The sequence below is a fragment of the Trichechus manatus genome, unplaced genomic scaffold (assembly GCF_000243295.1).
Source record: "Trichechus manatus latirostris isolate Lorelei unplaced genomic scaffold, TriManLat1.0 scaffold00051, whole genome shotgun sequence".
Classification (NCBI taxonomy): domain Eukaryota; kingdom Metazoa; phylum Chordata; class Mammalia; order Sirenia; family Trichechidae; genus Trichechus; species Trichechus manatus.
In genome coordinates this window covers 8,490,001-8,510,135 of record NW_004443987.1, presented here as the reverse complement: position 1 = coordinate 8,510,135, position 20,135 = coordinate 8,490,001, and positions in this window count along the sequence as shown.

The window sequence follows — 20,135 nt, the reverse complement described above, 5'->3', positions numbered from 1 at the left end:
GTGTTTCTAGAAATTTATCCATTTCCTCTAGGTTTTCAAATTTGTTGGAGTAGAGTTTTTCATAATATTCTGTTATAATCCTTTTTATTTTGGTTGGGTCTGTTGTAATGTCCCCCATTTCATTTCTTATTTGGGTTATTTGTGTCTGCTCCTGTTTTTCTTTTGTCAGTCTGGCCGGTAGTTTGTCGATTTTGTTGATTCTTTCAAAGAACCAACTTTTGGTTTTGTTGATTCTTTCTATTGTTTTTCTGTTAGAAAATTTTTGGAAAATTACTTTTTATTTTGGCAGCATTGATATTAAGTTGGCTTATTGATTTGTTTTGTTTTGTGGTTTTTTTTTTTTTGGTAGTAATTAGACACAAGAATCAATTACTTCCCAAGAGTATACTCATATTATGTTTAGAAAAAAAGAAAAGAAAATCAAGTCATCACCTTAGAGGCATGGGCCAAATCAGGCCAGCAGCCTGTTTTTGTATGGCTTACTAGCTAAGAATATGGGTTTATTTATTTTTTAATATTTTTAAAGGACTGAATGAAGAAAAAGATGAGGAGGAGGAGTGAGGAAAAGAAGGAGGAGGAGGAGGAAGAAGGTTTGACAGAGATTGTATGTGACCCACAAAGACTGAAATATTTACTGTCTGATCTTTTACAGAAAATTTTGCAGACTGCTGGCTTAGAAGGTACTTGTTTAGGATTTGCCATGACAGGAAGGCATGCATTAATATCAACTGAAAACATTGCAGAGTTATTTAAGAGAAAGCTTATGACAAGCATTAGGGTTCTACACACTATTTTTAGGTCTTTCGCTATAGTTTACTTCAAAACAGAATGAAACGTCTCAGTATATAAATCTCTGACATAAAATATTTCAAAAAACTTCCAAAATGTTCATTTGTAAACAGAAAGAGTACTCAATTTTTAGGGTAAAATCTTTATTAAATTGTTTAACTCTAGTACTTAAAATGGATTATCTGCTCTTACACAGTTTTCAGTAACAACCTGCTCATCACTGGAGAATGATGTATTTATAGGGTAGAAACACAAAAGATAAGCTGTTTTTCATCAAATGTGTCCTATTGAGGCAAAAAAAATTATTTGTGTTAAATTTTATCTAGAACCTCTGATGCACGCAGCTACAAGAATTTTAAAGAAACAGTGCCTTGTACCCCAGCATACTGTGATGGTTAAGATAGTGTGTCAGCTCGGCTTGGCCATGATTCTCAGTGGTTTGGCAGTTGTATGATGTTGTGATCACTTCCCTGTTGAGATGTGATATAATGTGACAACTCCCACAATGGGATCTGCTGTGAGTAGCCAATGAGTTGAAAGCGAGTTTCCTTGGGCATGTGGCCTGCATCAAATATAAGTGGACATTCTGACAAGGCTCGTGGGCTCTTACTTGCTCTGGATCCTGCAGCTGGCTCTTGTTTGACTGACCTCCGGTTCCTGGGATTTGAGCTAGTAGCTTACCTGCAGTCTTGCCTGCCAATCTCGAGATTCCACTATCTTCACAGCCTGCGAGCAACAGCCCTGCTCTCTGACCTGCGGATCTTGGGTTCGCCAGCCCCTGCAGCTACATGAATGAGAAGCCTCCAGCCTGACTCAAAGATTTGGGACATTCAGTCTCCATAACCATGTGAGCCATTTCCTTGATACAAACCTCTCTATATATTTATACCCTTTATTGGTTTTTCTTCTCTAGAGAACCCAGCCTAAGACACATACTTACCAGTAGCCCCCAAAAGATAAGTGATTTAGTCTATTAATATTTTAAAGTATCTTATCTCTAAATAAAGGAACCCTGGTGGTGCAGTGGTTAAAGTGAAGAACTGCTAACCAAAAGGTCATCGGTTCGAAACCACCAGCGGCTCCATGGGAGAAAGATGTGGCAGTCTGCTTCTGTAGAGATTTACAGCCTTGAAAACCCTACAGGTCGCTATGAGTTGGAATCGACTCCACAGAAGTGGGTTTATCTCTAAATGTGGTATGGAATAGTAGAAAGAAAACCTGCTTTGTAATCATACAAACCCAGGTTTATATCTTGGCACTTCCACTTATTAGTTACATGATGTCACGCTAGTTATTTTAACCTCTCTGAGACTTTGTTTTCTCTACTGTATAATGGATTCCATAACACCTATTTAGCACTGATTTTTGAGGATTAAATGAGGTACTTCTTGTAGCACAGGTGTGCTATGCTGCTATGCTATAATTGCTCTCCCCGCCGTCTCCATAGCTACTAATGGACACAAAGCAAAGTATGTGCCTTAGGAGGAGATGATTGCCCTTGGAGAGACTCAAAATATTTATTGTTTTATCTTGGTGGAGTAAGGGAAGAATGACTGTTCTCTGATGCTAGTAAGTCTAGAATAGCCAATCAGGAGATGGTCATCCACCTTGAACAGGGGCAAAGAGTGATGTCTATTGCCCTCAGGGGGCCTTCCCCTTTTATTTACCCTTTTACCCTTTTTTTTACCCTTTTTCCCTACTCTCTCTTTATACATGCTGTTTGGCACATAGTCATTGTAACTTGCTAGCATATTAACCCTGGGAGAGAGGGGCTCAGGGGTTCTCTCATGATGTGAAGTGGAGCATGCATGAATGTGATTATAACATCACACCCAGGGTTGGAAGCCTAACTTCGGGGAACGATGACTGATGATAATATTTGCTGTTCTATTCATCCCTGTCCTGTTAATTCTGTGAATAATAAATGCCTGTTGACCACACCATTAGAAGAGTGTCTGGTCTGCGCTGTGCTCCAAATGGTCCTTACTTAAGAACTTGTGAACATGGTATATTGAAGATACTTTTTGTAACAAATGCAATTCTTAGCATATAATAGATGTTAATGCTCTTAAAATGTTATTATCCTGTCTCCTTTTTCTGTATATACGGGCACTGGTATTCTTTCGGTGTTTTTAAAAGTAGCAAAATAAGAAGATGCAAATTTTATAGGAAGAAATTAAACAAAGAGCAAAATAAGTAAATAAATAATCAAGTATTATTTCTAGTATCATGAATTCACACTTAAGCCTAATCTTCTGTATGTTAATACAAGAATACAATAATTTACTTTGTAGTATGATGACTGAGCTGAGTATAAATATGAGTTAATAAAACAAAATACTCAATATATTGTTAACATTATATTAAAGAAAGAGCAAAAAAAAGAAAAAGAAATAAAGAAAGAGAAAAATTCTTTCCAGTATCATGAATTCACCTTTAAGTCTAGTTTTCTATATGTTCACATACCAATACAATAATCTGCTTCACGGTATGATGGCTGAGCTGAATATACATACTAGTTAAGACAAAATACCCTAAAGAGCAGAGTAGAACTGTCTCAGGGTTTCCAAGGCTATAATCTTTACGGAAGCAGACTGCTGCATCTTTCTTCGATGGAGGATTCGAACCACTGACCTTTCAGTTACCAGCCAAGTACTTAATCACTGTGACACCAGGGCTACTCTACTGTTAGCAATAAGACTAATTTATCCAAAAGAGGATATCCTAAAATCATTATTGTATGATTCCTTATCAATGATTTGAATACCCTACAATGCAAAATGTAGGAAGGGCCTCATTTTCCTGGTATAGTACAATGAGAAGTTGGTTTGTATTCTGGCAAGTGGAAGATTGAATTAAATCTTTCATACTATGTAATAGGCATTTTATGATAGAGTCATCCAACCACGGTGTCTCCCCTCCAAAAAAAAAAAAATCATAACACCTTTACTTACATATGTATGTATCCATATTTTATCTACATTTCTTATTCATCAAAAGTTGAAGTACATATCCTGACAAGTTACAAAGTCACTTTTAACAAACTTTTGGCCACAACTTCATTCTAAAATCAATGTGGTGATTTTGAAAATGCAGTGCATTTGTATTTTCTATTATACTATGATTTTATATGCATGAGTTTCAATGAGGCCATTTTAGAAATGTCACAGAAATGAATCTAGTGAAGGTTGAGAGGTAAAAATGGTAATGTCGGATAAAGATAAAAATGAAAATTACAAGTACGTTGTGTTTTATAATATTATCACTGAAGAGACACATTGCCCAAAAATGTCTTTCTCCTAGAATCAACTCAGCTACAGTTTATTGACAATTTTTCAAATGCCAATAAAATTATTAATGAGTGCCTAAATCTAAAGTCTCTTCATGTATCTTTTATTATCCTATCCGGATCCTCTCAGCATGAAACATTTAATATAGGCGATGGCTTCTATAAATCCATTGGCCATTCAACGTCATTTTTTTATTTAGGGTGGAGTATAGGGTTCATATCTTCCTCAAACTTTTCAAGATTAACATCATTTATTCTAGAAATTGCCAAGCCAAAAAATATGATCAGTTGCCAGATCACCCTCATATCTGTACATATGTGTATAATTTTTGCTCTATACCTACTTTGCCCTTTTCATAATACTTATAATTATTCATCTTTGTCTTCTGAAAGGTTGAATATTCATCAGTCTTCTCCACAAAGATTATAAACAACACGAGAGCAGACATCAAAAGCTAAAACCATGGGAGAACTTGTCATGTGAGAGACTAACTGAATAGTTAAATATATATATATATCTCCTCATAACACTTATGCACTTAACTGACAATAGAATAACAGACTACAAATTAAAGCAGTATTTCACTTAGTAACTGTCTTAGACTTGGTTCTCTAGAGAAGTAAAACCAGGGAAGTGTATACATATATATATATAGAGAGAGAGAGAGTTATCTCAAGGAAATGGCTCATGCTGTTGTAGAGGCTAGTAAGTTCCAAGTCTGTGGGTCAGGCATCAGGCGGAGACTTCTCCTGACTCACATAGATGCAGGTGCTGATGAACCCAAGATTGGCAGGTCAGTCTGCAGGCCACTGACTCACTGGCTGCGGATGCCAATGAACCCCAAGATCGGCAGATAAGCTGCTAGCTCAAATCTCAACAACTGGAGGTCAGATGATGATGAGCTGGATGCAGGATCCTTAGTGAGAGCCTAGCTGAAACATCAATTTATATACTGGAGGCAGACCACACTCCCAAGGAAACTGTCTTTCAACTGATTGGGCGCTCATAGCAGATCTCATCATGGAGTTGATCACATCATTACATAACTGCCAAATTACATCATTACATAACTGCCACACTACATCATAACTGCCAAACCACTGAGAATCATGGCCCAGCAAATTTGAAACACAGCCTTAACCATCACACCAACCAATATGTTTCATAGTTTTATTACAATTTATCTTTGATGCTTCATAATAAGAAGTTTTTTTAGTTGTAGGATATTTTTAAACAGTCATTTCTAAGATATAAACTGTTCTGATTGTATTCAGGAAAATTATGATTTTGCACATCAGTCCTAGCTCATCAAGCAATGAACACATTTATACCAATACAGTGTTTTTATTTTCTACCATTAAAAATATACCTTAATCTTTTTCTATATTTAAACATATCTCTGCTTTTTTTAAAACTTTTTATAATTTATTTTATTTTTGTTGATATTGTTCTGGATACACACAGCAGAACATATAATTTAAAAATTTCTACACATATAATTTTGTGACATTGATTACATTCTTCTAGTTGTATAACTATTCTTACTCTCCTTTTCTGAGTTGTTTCTCCCCCATTAACATAAACTCACGGTCCCCTAAGTTTCCTTATCTAACATTTTGAGTTACTCTTGTTAATTTGATTCCATATAGATAGATCTTAAAAGAACATAATGCTCAAGGCAGACATTTTTTACTAGCTTAGCTAAACTATTTTTTGGCTTTAAGAAGATTTCAGGGAATATTTTTGGTTTAAGGTTTAAAGATTATCTCGGGGCAATAGTTTCAGGAATTCATCCAGCTTCCATGGCTCCAGAAAGTCTGGCTTCCATGAGAATTTGAAATTTTGTTCTGTATTTTCCCTCTTTTGATCTGGATTCTTCTATGGCATCTTTGATCAAAATGTTCGGTAATGGTAGCCAGGCACCATCCAGTTCTTCTGGTCTCATGGCAAAGGGATTTGAGAGAGGAAATTAGCCACACATTCCATTTCCTCCTCCTATTCCTGCCTGAATCACCTTTTTACTCTGTTGCCCCAGGTGAATAGAAAACAACTGTTGTGCTTTGGATGGCCATTTGCAAGCTTTTAAGAACCCAGGCACTACACAACAAATTAGGAGGTACAACAGAAGCACTAAACGGTATATTAGGCCAGTTAACTTGGATGTCACATGAAACTATGACCTAAATCTCCAAACCAAGGAACAAAATCCCATGAGGTGTTTGGTTGTACATAAGCAGCCTCAGTATCTCTTTTTTGTCACTGTTGTAAATATATCACACAAATTTTGCCAATTCAACTTTTTATAGGTGTATAACTTATTGATAGCAATTACCTTAATTGGTTTTGCAGTGCTGCCCTTAATCATGCAATTTTTCCATCACCATAAACCAAAACTCAATACATAAGCAATATCCCCCATTTCCACTCTTCCTCTCGCCCGCTAACAAAATTTGGTCTCTATACATTTTTGCCTGTTCTTGAATATTTATATAAGTGAGGTCATCCAATATTTGTACTTTTGTGATTGACATATTGCACACAGCATAATGACTTCAAGCTCCTTCCATATTGTAGCATGTATCAAGACTTCAGAGTCCTGCCGGCCCAGTAGTTAAGTGCTGGGCTGCTGACCGCAGTGTTGGCGGTTCTAATACACCAGCGGCTCCACAGGAGAAAGATGTGGCAGTTGGCTTCCGTAAAGAGTTACAGCCTTGGAAACCCTATGGGGCAGTTCTACTGTGTCCTATAGGATGACTATGAGTCAGAATCGACTGGACGGCAGTGGGTTTGGTTTTTGAGTTTTGATCAAGACTTCATTTCTCTTACTGGCTGAGTAGTATTGCATTGTATGTATGTACCACATTTTGCTTATCCATTCATTTGTTGATGGGCATTTAGTTTGTTTCAACCTTTTGGCTATGTGAATGGTGCTGCAATGAACGTTGGTGTACAATTATCTGCTTGAGTCTCTGTTTTCACTTCTTTAAGTTATATACCTAGCAGTGGAATTGCTTGGTCATATATTTTAGTTTTTGAGAAACCACACTGTTTTCCACAACTGTACCATCTTGCATTCCCACTAGCCATGTATAAGGGTTCCAATTTCCCCACATCTTCATCAATGTTTGTTATTTTCTTTCTTTCTTTTTTAATCTTAGCCATCCTAAACCCATTACAGTAGGGTCGATTCTGACCCATAGCAACCCTATAGAACAGAATAGAACTGAGCCACAGGGTTTCCAAGGAGCGTCTGGTGGATTTGAATTGCTGACCTTTTTGGTCAGCAGCCTGAACTCTTAACCACTGTAACACCAAGGGCCCCTTAGCCATCCTAGTGGGAGTAAAATGTTCTCGTTTTGGTTCTGATTTGCATCTCTCTGATGTCTAATGATGCTGAGCATCTTTTCATGTATTTGGTGGTCATTTGAATTTCCTCTTTGGTGAAATGTCTATTCAAGTTCTTTGTCCATTTTATGATTGAGTTATTTGTCTTTTGTTGTTAAGTTGTCAAAGTTTTATATATATTTTGGTCATTAGGTTGTTATCAGATATTTGCTTTCTGAAGACAGAGAAGATATTCTCCCAGTTGCTAGCTTGTCTTTTCACTTTTTTGTTTCTTTTGATGAACAATTTTTTTAAATTTTTATGAAGTCCCATTTATTTATTTTGTCTTTTGCTGTTTGTGCTTTTGTTATTGTATTAGATAATCTATTTTTAAAAGCTGCATGGACAGCATTTCCCTTGTATGATTTTAGTTTTCATATTTAGGTCTTCAATCCATTTTGAATTTGTGTTTTTGTATGGTGTGAGACATGTATCCTGTTTCATTTTTCTGCATATGGAAATCTAATTTTCCCATCACCAATTATTGAAGAGACTCTTTTTCCCCCATCGAATGGACTTAGCACCCTTTTCAAAAATCAGTTGACCATATAGATATTTGGGTTCATTTCTGGACTTTCAATTGTATTCCATTGGTCTATGTGTCTATTGTTAGACCAGTACCAGGCTGTTTTGATTACTGTAGCTGTATACTATGTTTTAATATCAGGAAGTGTGAGTCCTCCTACTCTGTTCTTCTCTTTCAACATTGTTTTAGCTATTCAGGGCCTCTAGCTATTCCATATAAAGTTGAGTATTCATTTTTCCATTTCTGTCAAGAAGGCTGTTGGGATTTTGATTGGAATTGTGTTGAATTTATAGATCATTTTAGGTAGCATTAACATCTTAACAATATCTTTCCTTCTTTAATCTATTTCAGGAGTGTTTTATAATTTTCATTGTGTAAGTCTTTCACATCCCTGGTTAAATTTATTTGTAGGTATTTTATTTTCTTAGATGCTACTGTAAATACAATCATTTCTCTAATTATCCTTTCAGATTTCTCATTGCTGGTGTATAGAAAATGAACTGATTTTTGTTTTTTGACCTTGTATAAACATATCTTTTTTAGCGTTTGTAATTCTATCACACAATTATACAAATCTAGGGATAATTAAGGGCACTGGTCAAATGTGTTTCTACAATCCAAGTAGGTTCAATACAGAATGGACACCACCAAGATTTTGAAAAAAAAAAAAAAAAAATGTAAAGCTTTCTTCTCATACAAATTTGTCTCCAACTGCAACATGGTGTGCTGTTCTGATACTGTACATCTGCATTTCAAAACATGATGTGACAAAACAGGAACAGGATATCTACAAGTATCAAATGGATTTCAAAAAGGTAAGTACTGTTTTGTCTTAAAAGATTCAATAAGCATTTCTTAAATCAGGGTTTATAAAATGACAGAGTTATGAATAAGATGAATGAGTCAACACACTCCAAATTCACTGCCATTGAGTTGATTCCAACTCATAACAACCCTATAGGACAGAGTAGAACTGCCCCATAGGGTTTCCAAGGTTGTAAATCTTTATGGAAGCAGTCTGCCTCGTTTTTCTCATGTGGAGCAACTGGTATGTTTGAACCACTGACCTTTTGGTTAGCAGCAGGTTGCTTTAACCAGTGCACCACCAAAAATTAATCAATGAAGACAAAAATCAGAATGGTGTTTGCTTTTGTGTAGGAAGGGATTAACTGGAAAGTGGCATCGTGAAGATAGCACAAGACTGGGCAACGTTTTGTTGTGTTATACATAAGGTCACTATGAGTCAGAGGCAACTTGATAGCAACTAACAACAGTAACAAATATATGGCCTAAAAGAAATACATTGGCGTAATACTCATGAGACATAATATATAATACAGTGGAAATGTAAACTTTATCCACTTAACTTTGATAGGTCTAGATCTATTTCACAATGAAGAAAACACTGATATCAGAAGCAATTTATTTTATATTATGCTCAACTGGCATTTTGCTAGATCCTACCCAGTTTCTGATCTATAACCTCTCCTTCTACAAGCTCGCCTATTGCCCTATTCCTCACAAACACTATGTTGACATTTTGGTATACATTTACAAGTAAATCCTAAGCAATTAATTATGGAAAGACTGGGTTTTGTCATTTTGTGAATTTTTGTTCAAACAGAACCCTGGCAAGTAAATGTGATAAATGTGAAAATTATCTAGAAAAGAGCAACTTTAGTGAATAAGGCAATGGGGAATAGTCCTCATAGGTAAAACTCAAAGGGACTGGATATCCTCAACTGGTATATAAAATGAAAGAGTTATAGAACAAGTTCTTAAATATGAAGTATTTGGACCAAATTTTGCTGAACAGTAGCCCTGCTTCCTTTGAGGAACTCAACTTTTAATGTAACATACGATTGGAGTTATGCATTAGAGCCAAACACTGAATATTAAGCCTTTAAGACATTTAAAATAAAATGTTAACACCAAGGAAGATCAAAATCTCAACTGGAAATGTTTAAAAGTTGGAAAAAATAATTCTGTATCTAGGATGTTCAAAATGTAGTTCATGAAAATATAGAATGTGATGGTTTCTATTGGGACCTTATCAGCCTCATGATTCAATAATTCTAGCAAATAAAACTGAATATCTAAATGCACAAAATGTAACAAGTAAAGACATTTGTTACCAGAAGATTATACTCTAATGCTGAAAATATATTGAAGTATAGTAAATTATTTTTAATTCCTCTATCATCCTAAAACTGTTTATTAGCAAACTAATCCTATTTCCTTTTACTTTAAGAAGATTAGAAACAATTTTACATTCTAACTTTTTTATTGTACCCAAGTCACCAAACTATAAACAATTATATGTCCTTGTTAATCCTTATAAATAATATATATTTTTAAGAATTAATATTTATAGTGTAATTTAATATCATCATTTTTACTTTAATAAAAATGATTCTAAAGTTCATTTTAAAATAAATCACGTGGGCAATTAACTTTCTTATGTAAAGAAATCTTAAAATTTGAGAGACAAATAACCCTAAAAAAAGAAAAAATAGGAAAAAGGTGAAGATATAATTCACACAAAAAGATATAAAGTGGTCCTTAAATATATGAAAATATGTTTAAATTCACTAATACTTAGAGAAATGTAAATTCAAACAACACTGAAATACCACTTCTCACGTATCACATTGGTGAAAATTTAAAAAGTATGAAAATGCATTCTGTTGGTGAGGCAGTGGGTAAATAAGTGCTCTCTTATGTTACTGGTGGGAAAGAAAACTAGCACAGCATTTCAGGAAGGAAATTTGGCAATACCTATAAAAACTGTATACGTGCTTACCCTTGCATCCAACAATTTCACTTCTAGGCATTTTCCCTAAAATACACACCCAACAATATGAAAATGTATATGCACATATTTATTCATTGCAATATTATTTTTAATTGCAAAATATGAGATAAAAGTAAAAGCCAATACATGGAAGAGTGGTTGGATAAGCTTTGGCACATTCTTAAAATAGAGTACTATGCAGTTGTAAAAACAATGAGAAAGATTTTGTCATAGTCATCTAATGCTGCTATAACAGAAATACCAAAGGTGGATGGCTTTAACAAACAGAAGTTTATTCTCTCACAGTCTGGCAGGCTAGAAGTCCAAATACACGGCATCAGCTCCAGGGGAAGGCTTTCTCAGTTGGCTCTGGAGGAAGGTCCTTGTCATCAATATTCCCCTGGAGTAGGAGCTTCTCTGTGCAGGAACCGCGGGCCCAAAGGACACGCTCTGCTTCTGGAGCTGCTTTCTTGATGGTATGAGGTCTCCATGTCTCTCTGCTCCCTTCTCTCTTTTATATCTCAAAAGAGATTGGCTTAAGATACTATCTAATCTTGTAGACCTTATCAGTATAACTACCGCTAATCATCTCATTAACATCATAGTGATAGGATTTACAACACATAAGGAAATCGCATCAGATGACAAAATGGTAGACAATCATACAATACTGGGAATCATGACCTAGCCAAGTTGACAGATATCTTAGGGGGACTCAGTTCAATCCATGACAGAGCTCTATGAACTTATACTGAGAGGTTTCCAGAATAGGTTGTTAAGTGATAAAGACAACATGTTGAAGATTATCTATAGTGTGCTAAATTTTATAAAGAGGAGATATAAGAATATATACACCTATCTGCTAATTTGTGGAAAAATAAATACAGGAAGGATAAACCAGAAACAAAAGAGATGAAATACCTAAAGAACTAGGTGAGAATGGGGTGGAAATATTGGGGTATGGGAAAAAGATAGAAAAAAGGGGAAGGGAAGGTGTATTTGAGTATAACATTTCATATAGTTTTGACTTTTAGGATCATGGTAACATTTCACGAACACAAGAGATAAAGAATTAAAATCCTCCAAGAAGTGGAGGAGAACCCAGAATGAAATACAAACAGTAAAAAATGAAACAAACTATTACAAATGCATAGCATTACTACACAGAAGGGAGTCGGGAAGTAAAGAACTTTGGAAAACAATATTTTGATTAAATAAAGACAGACAAAAAATTATACAAAAAATTGTACTCTAGTTAGTAAGCTCATTTTTAAATTTTTACTATTTTATTTTTAACTGCTTTATTGAGATATAAACCAAACATCATAAAATACACCCATATATTACTGGCAATACTAAGTTCAATGGTGTTACTAAGCAGAGTTGTTATTCATACAGTTGTAAAATTATCATCACTGAGCTTCTGTTAAGGGTGATGAAAAAATTTAGAAACAATGGTGATGTTAGCACAACATGATAAACGTTATTGTTGTTGTAGTTAGGTGCTGATGAGTTAGTTCCAACTCATAGTGACCCTATTTACAACAGAACGAAACACTGCCCAGTCCTGCACCATCCTCATGATCATTGTTAGGCTTCAGTCCATTGCTGCAGCCACTGTGTCAATCCATCTTGTTGAGGTACTTCCTCTTCTTTTCCTGATTTTCTACTTTACCAAGCATGATGTCCTTATCCAGGGACTGGTCCCTCCTGATAACATGCTCAGTATGTGAGTATGTGAGATGAAGTCTTGCCATCCTCACTTCTAAGGAGCATTCTGGCCTGTACTTCTTCCAAGACAGATTTGTGCGTTCTTTTGGCAGTTCACGGTATATTCAATATTCTTCGCCGACACCACAATTCAAAGGCGTCTACTCTTCTTCAGTCTTCCTTATTCATTGTCCTGCTTTCCCATGCTTAAGAGGTGACTGAAAATACCATGGGTTGGGTCAGGCACACCTTAGTCTTCAAGGTGACATTTTTGCTTTTCCACATTTTAAAGAGGTCTTTTGCAGCAGATTTGCCCAATGTAATGGGTCATTTGATTACTTGACTGCTATTTCCACGAGTGTTGATTGTGGATCCAAGTAAAATGAAATCCTTGACAACTTCAATCTTTTCTCTGTTTATCCTAATGCTGCTTATATGTACAGTTGTGAGAATTTTTGTTTTCTTTATGTTGAGGTGTAATCCATACTGAAGGCTGTGGTCTTTGATCTTCATCAGTAAGTGCTTCAAGTCCTCTTCACTTTCAGCAAGCAAGGTTGTGTCATCTACATAATGCAGGTTGTTAATGAGTTTGCCTCCAATCCTGATGCCTCATTCTTCATACAGTCAAGCTTCTCGGATTAGTTGCTCAGCATACAGATTGAATAGGTATGGTGAAAAAATACAACCCTGACCCACAGCTTTCCTGATTTTAAACCATGTGGTATGCCCTTGTTCTGTTAGAATAACTGTCTCTTGATCTATGTACAGGTTCCTCATGAGCACACTTAAGTGTTCTGGAATTCCCATTCCTCACAATGTTATCCATAATTTGTTATGATCCACAAAGCCAAATGCCTTTGCATAGTCAGTAAAACACAAGTAAAGATCTTTCTGGTTTTCTCTGCTTTCAACCAGGATCATCTGACATCAGCAATGATATCTCTAGTTCCATGTCCTCTTCTGAATCCAGCTCGAATTTCTGGCAGTTCCCTGTAGATATACTGCTGCAGCCGCTTTTGAATTATCTTCAGCAAAATTTTACTTGTGTGTAATATTAATAAAATGGTTTGATAATTTCCACATTTGGTTGGATCATCTTTCTTGGGAATAAGCATAAATATATTGATCTTTTCCAATTGGTTGGTCAAGTAGTTGTCTTCCAAATTTCTTGGCATAGATGAGTGTGCACTTCCAGCACTGCATCTGTTTGTTGAAACACCTCAATTCGTATTCCGTCAATTCCTGGAGTCTTGTTTTTGCCAATTCCTCAGTGCAGCTTGGACTTCTTCTTTCAGTACTATTAGTTCCTGATTATATGCTACCTCCTGAAATGGTTGAACGACGACCAATTCTTTTTGGTATAGTGACTCAGTGTATTCCTTCCATCTTCTTTAGATGCTTCCTGTGTCATTTAATATTTTCCCAGTAGAATCCTTCAATATTGCAACTCAATGCTTGAATTTTTTCTTCAGTTCTTTCAGCTTGAGAAATGCCGAGTGTGTTCTTCCCTTCTGGTTTTCTATCTCCAGGTCTTTGCACATGTCATTATAATACTTTACTTTGTCTTCTCGAGCCGCCCCTTGAAATCTTCTGTTCAGCTCTTTTACGTCATCATTTCTTGCTTTTGCTTTAGCTACTCAACGTTCAAGAGTAAGTTTCAGAGCCTTTTCTGACATCCATTTTGGTCTTTTTTTTTTCTTTCCTGGCTTTTTAATGACTTATTGCTTTCTTCATGTACAATGTCCTTGATGTCATTCTACAACTTGTCTGGTCTTCTATCATTACTGTTCAACGTGTGAAATCTATTCTTGAGATGGTCTCTAATTTCAGGTAGGCTATACTCAAGGTCGTACTTTGGCTCTCGTGGACTTCTACTAATTTTCTTCATTTTCAACTTGAACTTGCATATGAGTAATTGATGGTCTGTTTTGCAGTCGGCCCCTGGCCTTGTTCTGAATGATGATATTGATATTTTCCATTGTCTATTTCCCTAGATGTAGTTGATTTGATGCCTGTTTATTCCATCTGATGAGGTCCATGTGTATAATTGCCATTCATGTTGGTGAAAACAGTTATTTGCAATGAAGAAGTCGTTGGTCTTGCAAAATTCTATCATGTGATCTGCAGCATCTTTTCTATCACCAAGGCCATATTTCCCATGCGTCTTTCAGTGTGTCATACTGTGTGGGCTTGTGTGTTTCTGTGATGCTTGATGCTATGCCACTGGTGTTCATATACCAGCAAGGTCACCCATGAAGGACAGATTTCAGCTGAGCTTCCAGATTAAGACAGACTAGAAAGAAGGGCCGGGCAGTCTACTTCTGAAAAGAATTAGCCAGTGAAGAACTTATGAATAGCAGCAGATAATTGTCTAATATAGTGCCGGAAATGAGCCCCTCAGGTTGGAAGTCACTCAAAATATGACTGGGGAAGAGCTGTCTCCTCAAAGCAGAGTCGACCTTAATGACGTGGATGGAGTCAAGCTTTAGGGACCTTCATTTGCTGATGTGGCACGACTCAAAATGAAAAGAAGAGCTGCAAACATCTATTAATAATTGGAACATGGAATGCACGAAGTATGAATCTAGGAAAATTGGAAATCGTCAAAAATGAAATGGAACACATAAACATGGTTATCCTAGAAATTACTGAACTGAAATGAAGTGGTATTTGGCCATTTTGAATCAGACAATCATTTGGTCTACTATGCCATGACTGACAACTTGAAGAGGAATGACATTAGATTCATCATCAAAAAGAATATTTCAAAATCTATCCTGAAGTACAACGCTGTCAGTGATAACATCTATATGCTTACAAAGAAGACCAGTTAATATGATTATTATTCAAATTTATGCACCAACCACTAAGGCCAAAGATGAAGAGACTGAGGATTTTTACCAACCTCTGCAGCCTGAAATTGACTGAACAAACATTATTATCACTTAATTTTACATGTAAAATTATTGAAAATGGCAACAATAAATAAAAACATTTTCATCACTCTAAAAAAAACACACACCTATTAACATCGATATCTACCCCCCTACACCTAGCTCTTGGCAACCAGCAATCTACTATTGATTTTCTATTCTCTATTGATTTGCCTTATCTGCAGCACATTTCATATAAATGGAATCATGCAATATATGCTTTATTTTACTTAGCATAATGTTTTCAAGATTGATCTATGTTGTAGAGAGAATCAATATTTCATTCCTTCATCCCTTTTATTCTGCTGTATGAAGAATATATAAATATTTCATACATACTGTTTAGCCATTCATCAGCAATAAACATTGGGTTGTTTCCACTTTTGGGCTAATATGAATAATGTTGCTATAAATATTTGTATACAAGTTTTGTGTGGACATATGTTTTCCTTTCTCTTGGGTGATACTGAAGGGTCTTATGGTAACTATATTTAACATTTTTAGAAACTGTCAGATGTTTTCCAAACAGCTACAGTACTTTACATTCCCATCAGAAGTGTACGATGATTCCAATATTTCTTCACATCTTTGTCAACACTTGTTATTGTCTGTCTTTTTTATTTTAGCCATCCTATTGGGTGTGAGGAGTCCCTGGGTGGTGCAAACAGTTGACACACGCAGCTACTAAAAGAAAAGTTGAAGGTTCACATCCACCTAGAGGTGCCTCAGAAGAAAGGTCCGGCCGTCTACTTCCAAAAACTCAATCACTGAAAATCCTATGGCACATAGTACTTCCACTCTAGCACATGAGTTGGAATCAACTGAACATCAATTGTTTCTTTACTTTTTTTTTAATTGGGTGTGAAATGTTATATCATTGTATTTTTTATTTGCATATCCCTGATGGGTAATAATGTTGAGCATCTTTTCATGTGCTTATTGGTTACTTGCGTATTTTCTTTGGATAAATGCCTGTTCAGAGCATTTGCCCATTATAAAATAGGGTTATTTGTCTTTATACTAGTGAGTTGCACGTGTTCATCATATATTCAAGATAAAGTTACATTATCTGCTACAGTAAAACCTGTGAAAGCCAAACCTATGTAAGGTGGAAACCTGTCAGAGGAGGAAAAGTCAAATATTTTCCACTAAATAAAGAGCTATAGAAAAGTGGTGACTGCACCCTGTCAAAGGTGGAAAACTTGCGAGACCAATACAAACAAGGCAGTTCCGTTGAATTCTGACTCTCACAGGTTTCACTGCATATGTTTTCTGAATATTTTCTCCCATTTGGAGAGACAACTTTTTCGATGATATTATATGAAGCATATAAAGTTTTAATTTTTTAAACTGTTATTGTGCTGAAAATATACATAAAACATACGCCATTTCCAAAATTTTTTTCCTTTTTTTATTGTACTGTAGATGGAGGTTTACAGAACAAATAGTTTCTCATTAAACAGTTACTACACATACTGTTTTATGACCTTGGTTAACAATCCAACCACATGTCAACACACTCTGTTCTCCACCTTGGTTTTCCTATTACCAGCTTTTCTGTCCCCTCCTGCCTTTTAGTCCTTGTACCTGGGTTGTTGTGCCCCATTAGTCTAGTTTTGTTTTAGGGGGCTGTCTAATCTTTGTCTAAATGGTGAAACTCGAGAATGACATCATTACTGAGCTAAAAGGCTGTCCGGGGGCCAAAGTCTCAGGGTTTCTCCAATCTTGTTAGGCCAGTAAGTCTGGTCTTTTTTTTTTTAGTTAGGCTTTTGTTCTACACTTTTCTCCAGCTCTGTCTGGAACCCTCTTGTGATCTCAGTCAGACCAGTCAGTGGTGGTAGCCGGGCACCATCTAGTTGTACTAGACTCAGCCTGGTGGAGGCCGTAGTATTTGTGCTCTATTAGTCCTTTGGACTAATCTTTTCCTTGTATCTTGTTTTCTTCATTCTTCCTTGCTCCAGAAAGGGTGAGACCGGTGGAGTATCTTAGATGGCTGCTCACAGGCTTTTAAGACCCCAGATGCTGCTCACCAAGGCAGAAAGTAGCACATTTTCTTTATAAACTATGTTATGCCAATTGAGCTAGATGTCCCCCAAGACCATGGTCTCCACAGCCCTCTGCCCAACAATTCAGTCCCTCAGGGAGTTTGGATGTGTCTATGGAGCTTCCATGACCTTTCTGTGTACAAGTTGTGCTTGCTTCCTTAGTACTGTGTACTGTCTTACCCTTCACCAAAGTTACCACTTATCTACTGTCTATTTAGTATTCCCCTACCCCTCCCATCCCTCATAACCATCAAAGACTGATTATTTTTGTGTGTAAACCTTTTCATGTGTTTTTACAGTAGTGGTCTCATATAATATTTGTCCTTTTGTTATTGACTGTTTTGTTTGCTTTGATTTGTTCTGTTTTGATTTGCTTGTTTTCTTTTTCTTTTCTCAGATTGGGAGCCCCTTCTAGCCGGGTAGTACTGAGCGGATTGGGAGCTACTTCTTCAGTCTGTGAAGCTGTGCAGCGGGATCCCTGGGGAAAATTTTTTTCTGTTTTTTTGTTTGGTTTGTTTTCTTTTCCTTTCTCACTTTTCCCCTTTTTGTCTTTCTTCATTTCTCACTTTCTCATCTTTCTATACTCACCTTCTCTTTCTGTCTCCTGAATACCTGAATCTGTGTGACACCTCTCCTCTTCTAGCCAGGCTGTACTTCACTGCCTGAGAGCCACTTGGCCAGTCTTTGCAGCTGCACCGGCGGGATCACTGGGGGCTTTTCTTTTTATTTATTTATTTATTTATTTGCCTCTTTTTTTTTTGTTTTTCTCCATTTCTGTTTCTCGTCTCTTCACACCAATGGCAAGCTCCCTTAGGACTCTTTTTTTGTTTGCTGTTGGCCCCTGTTTCTCTCTCCACTCTCTCCTCTTTCCCATACCCATCATACCTCCACACATCACAATCTTCCCCCTCCTTCCTGCCTACCTTCACCGTGTGCTGAACATCACACCCCCGAGAAGCACAGGTATGGCCTACCAGAACCTGCCCTGCACTGATTCATGGTCCGACTTGTCTGCCTTACTGCGTGCCACAAACAATGATTCCCAGCAATTGCACCTCAGCTGAACCTGCCCTATTTCACCATAGCTGAGTGCCTGACCTTGCCCATTGGACAAGGAGGCAAAAAGTATTCTGCCCACAGATGAGCAAACAACAAAGAATGCACGGCACACCTGCCCAGACATAACAAAATAAAACAAAAAGTAGGATGAAACAATCAAATCTAAAAACAATAAATAAGGGAAATAGTGAATGTCTCAAAGAGAGCAGACAATATTTAAACATATAAAAAAAGGACATGATGGTTCCAGTAGACATCCAAAACAAAACACCAGATGACTTTCCAGTAGAAGAAAATGCACTAGAACTACCTGATAGGGAATTCAAATCTCTAATATTCAGAGCTAGCCAAGAGTTGAAGCAAAAAGTAGACAAAAATGAAGAAAAAATAGACAAATACATGGAAAAGCAGACAAATTCATGGAAAATACAGACAAAAAATGGAAGACTTCAGGAAAATAATACAGGAACAAAATGCCAAAAAAATTTACAACAAGAGATCATAGAAAAACAACAATTAGAAATCCAAAAGATAAGCAAAAAGATTTCAGAAATGGATAGTATCATAGAAGGGCTGAGAAGCAGTTTGAAATGATGGAAGACATGGTAAGCGAAATTGAAGACAAACACTTGAATACAACTCTGAAGAAAAATCAGAAAAAAGAATGAAGAGAAATGAAGAAACCCTGAGAATTACATGAGATACAATAAAACCAAAAATGTGTGAGTGATCAGAGTTCCAGAACAGGTGGAGGAAACATAAAACACAGAGAGGATTATTGAAAAAATCAAACCAAATTACAAAAATTACTAAATGGAGGCCTTCAGTCTGAGAACAAACAACATCAGACCACAGGTTGAATCTCGGAAGCAGGATCATACCCGGCAGATAACAACCTAGGAAACGAACTCTCAAGGACCATCCAAAACCAAAAGAATTATAACAGGGAACTAGAGAGGTTAATCCATAAATAACAATGATATCAGAACAATAAAAGAGGGAATAAACGGTGTATTCCTAATGGAGAGGAAGGCAAGGCTATACCAAGTAATAATAGATAGGTTCAAACCTAGGAAGATAAGGGTAAATTTGAAGGTAACCACAAAGAAAGTTAACAAACCTACTCAGCAAAATAAAGAAGAAAAACACAAAATCTCAGAAAAAAAAAACAAAAACAAAAACAAAAGAAATGAAAAAAATTCACAAAAGAAGGAATTCAGCACAGGAGAGTAAAAGGAACAAAGAAAACGTCAGCACCACAAAAACAGCACTACAAAATGATAGCAATAAACTCACACCTATCAGTAACTACACTGACTGTAAATGGTCTCAATGCACCTACAAAGAGATAGACAGTGACAGAATAGATAAAAAAACAGGATCCATCAACATGATGTCTACAAGAGACACATCTTAGAAACAAAGATGAAAATTTATTAGAAATCAAAGGATGGAAAAAATACATCAAGCAAAAGCTACAAAAAAAGAGCAGGTGTGGCAATACCAATCTCAGATAAAATAGACTTTAAAACAAAATCCACCAGAAAAGACAAAGAAGGACACTATATAATGATTAAGGGGACAATGCATCATGAAGAAATAACC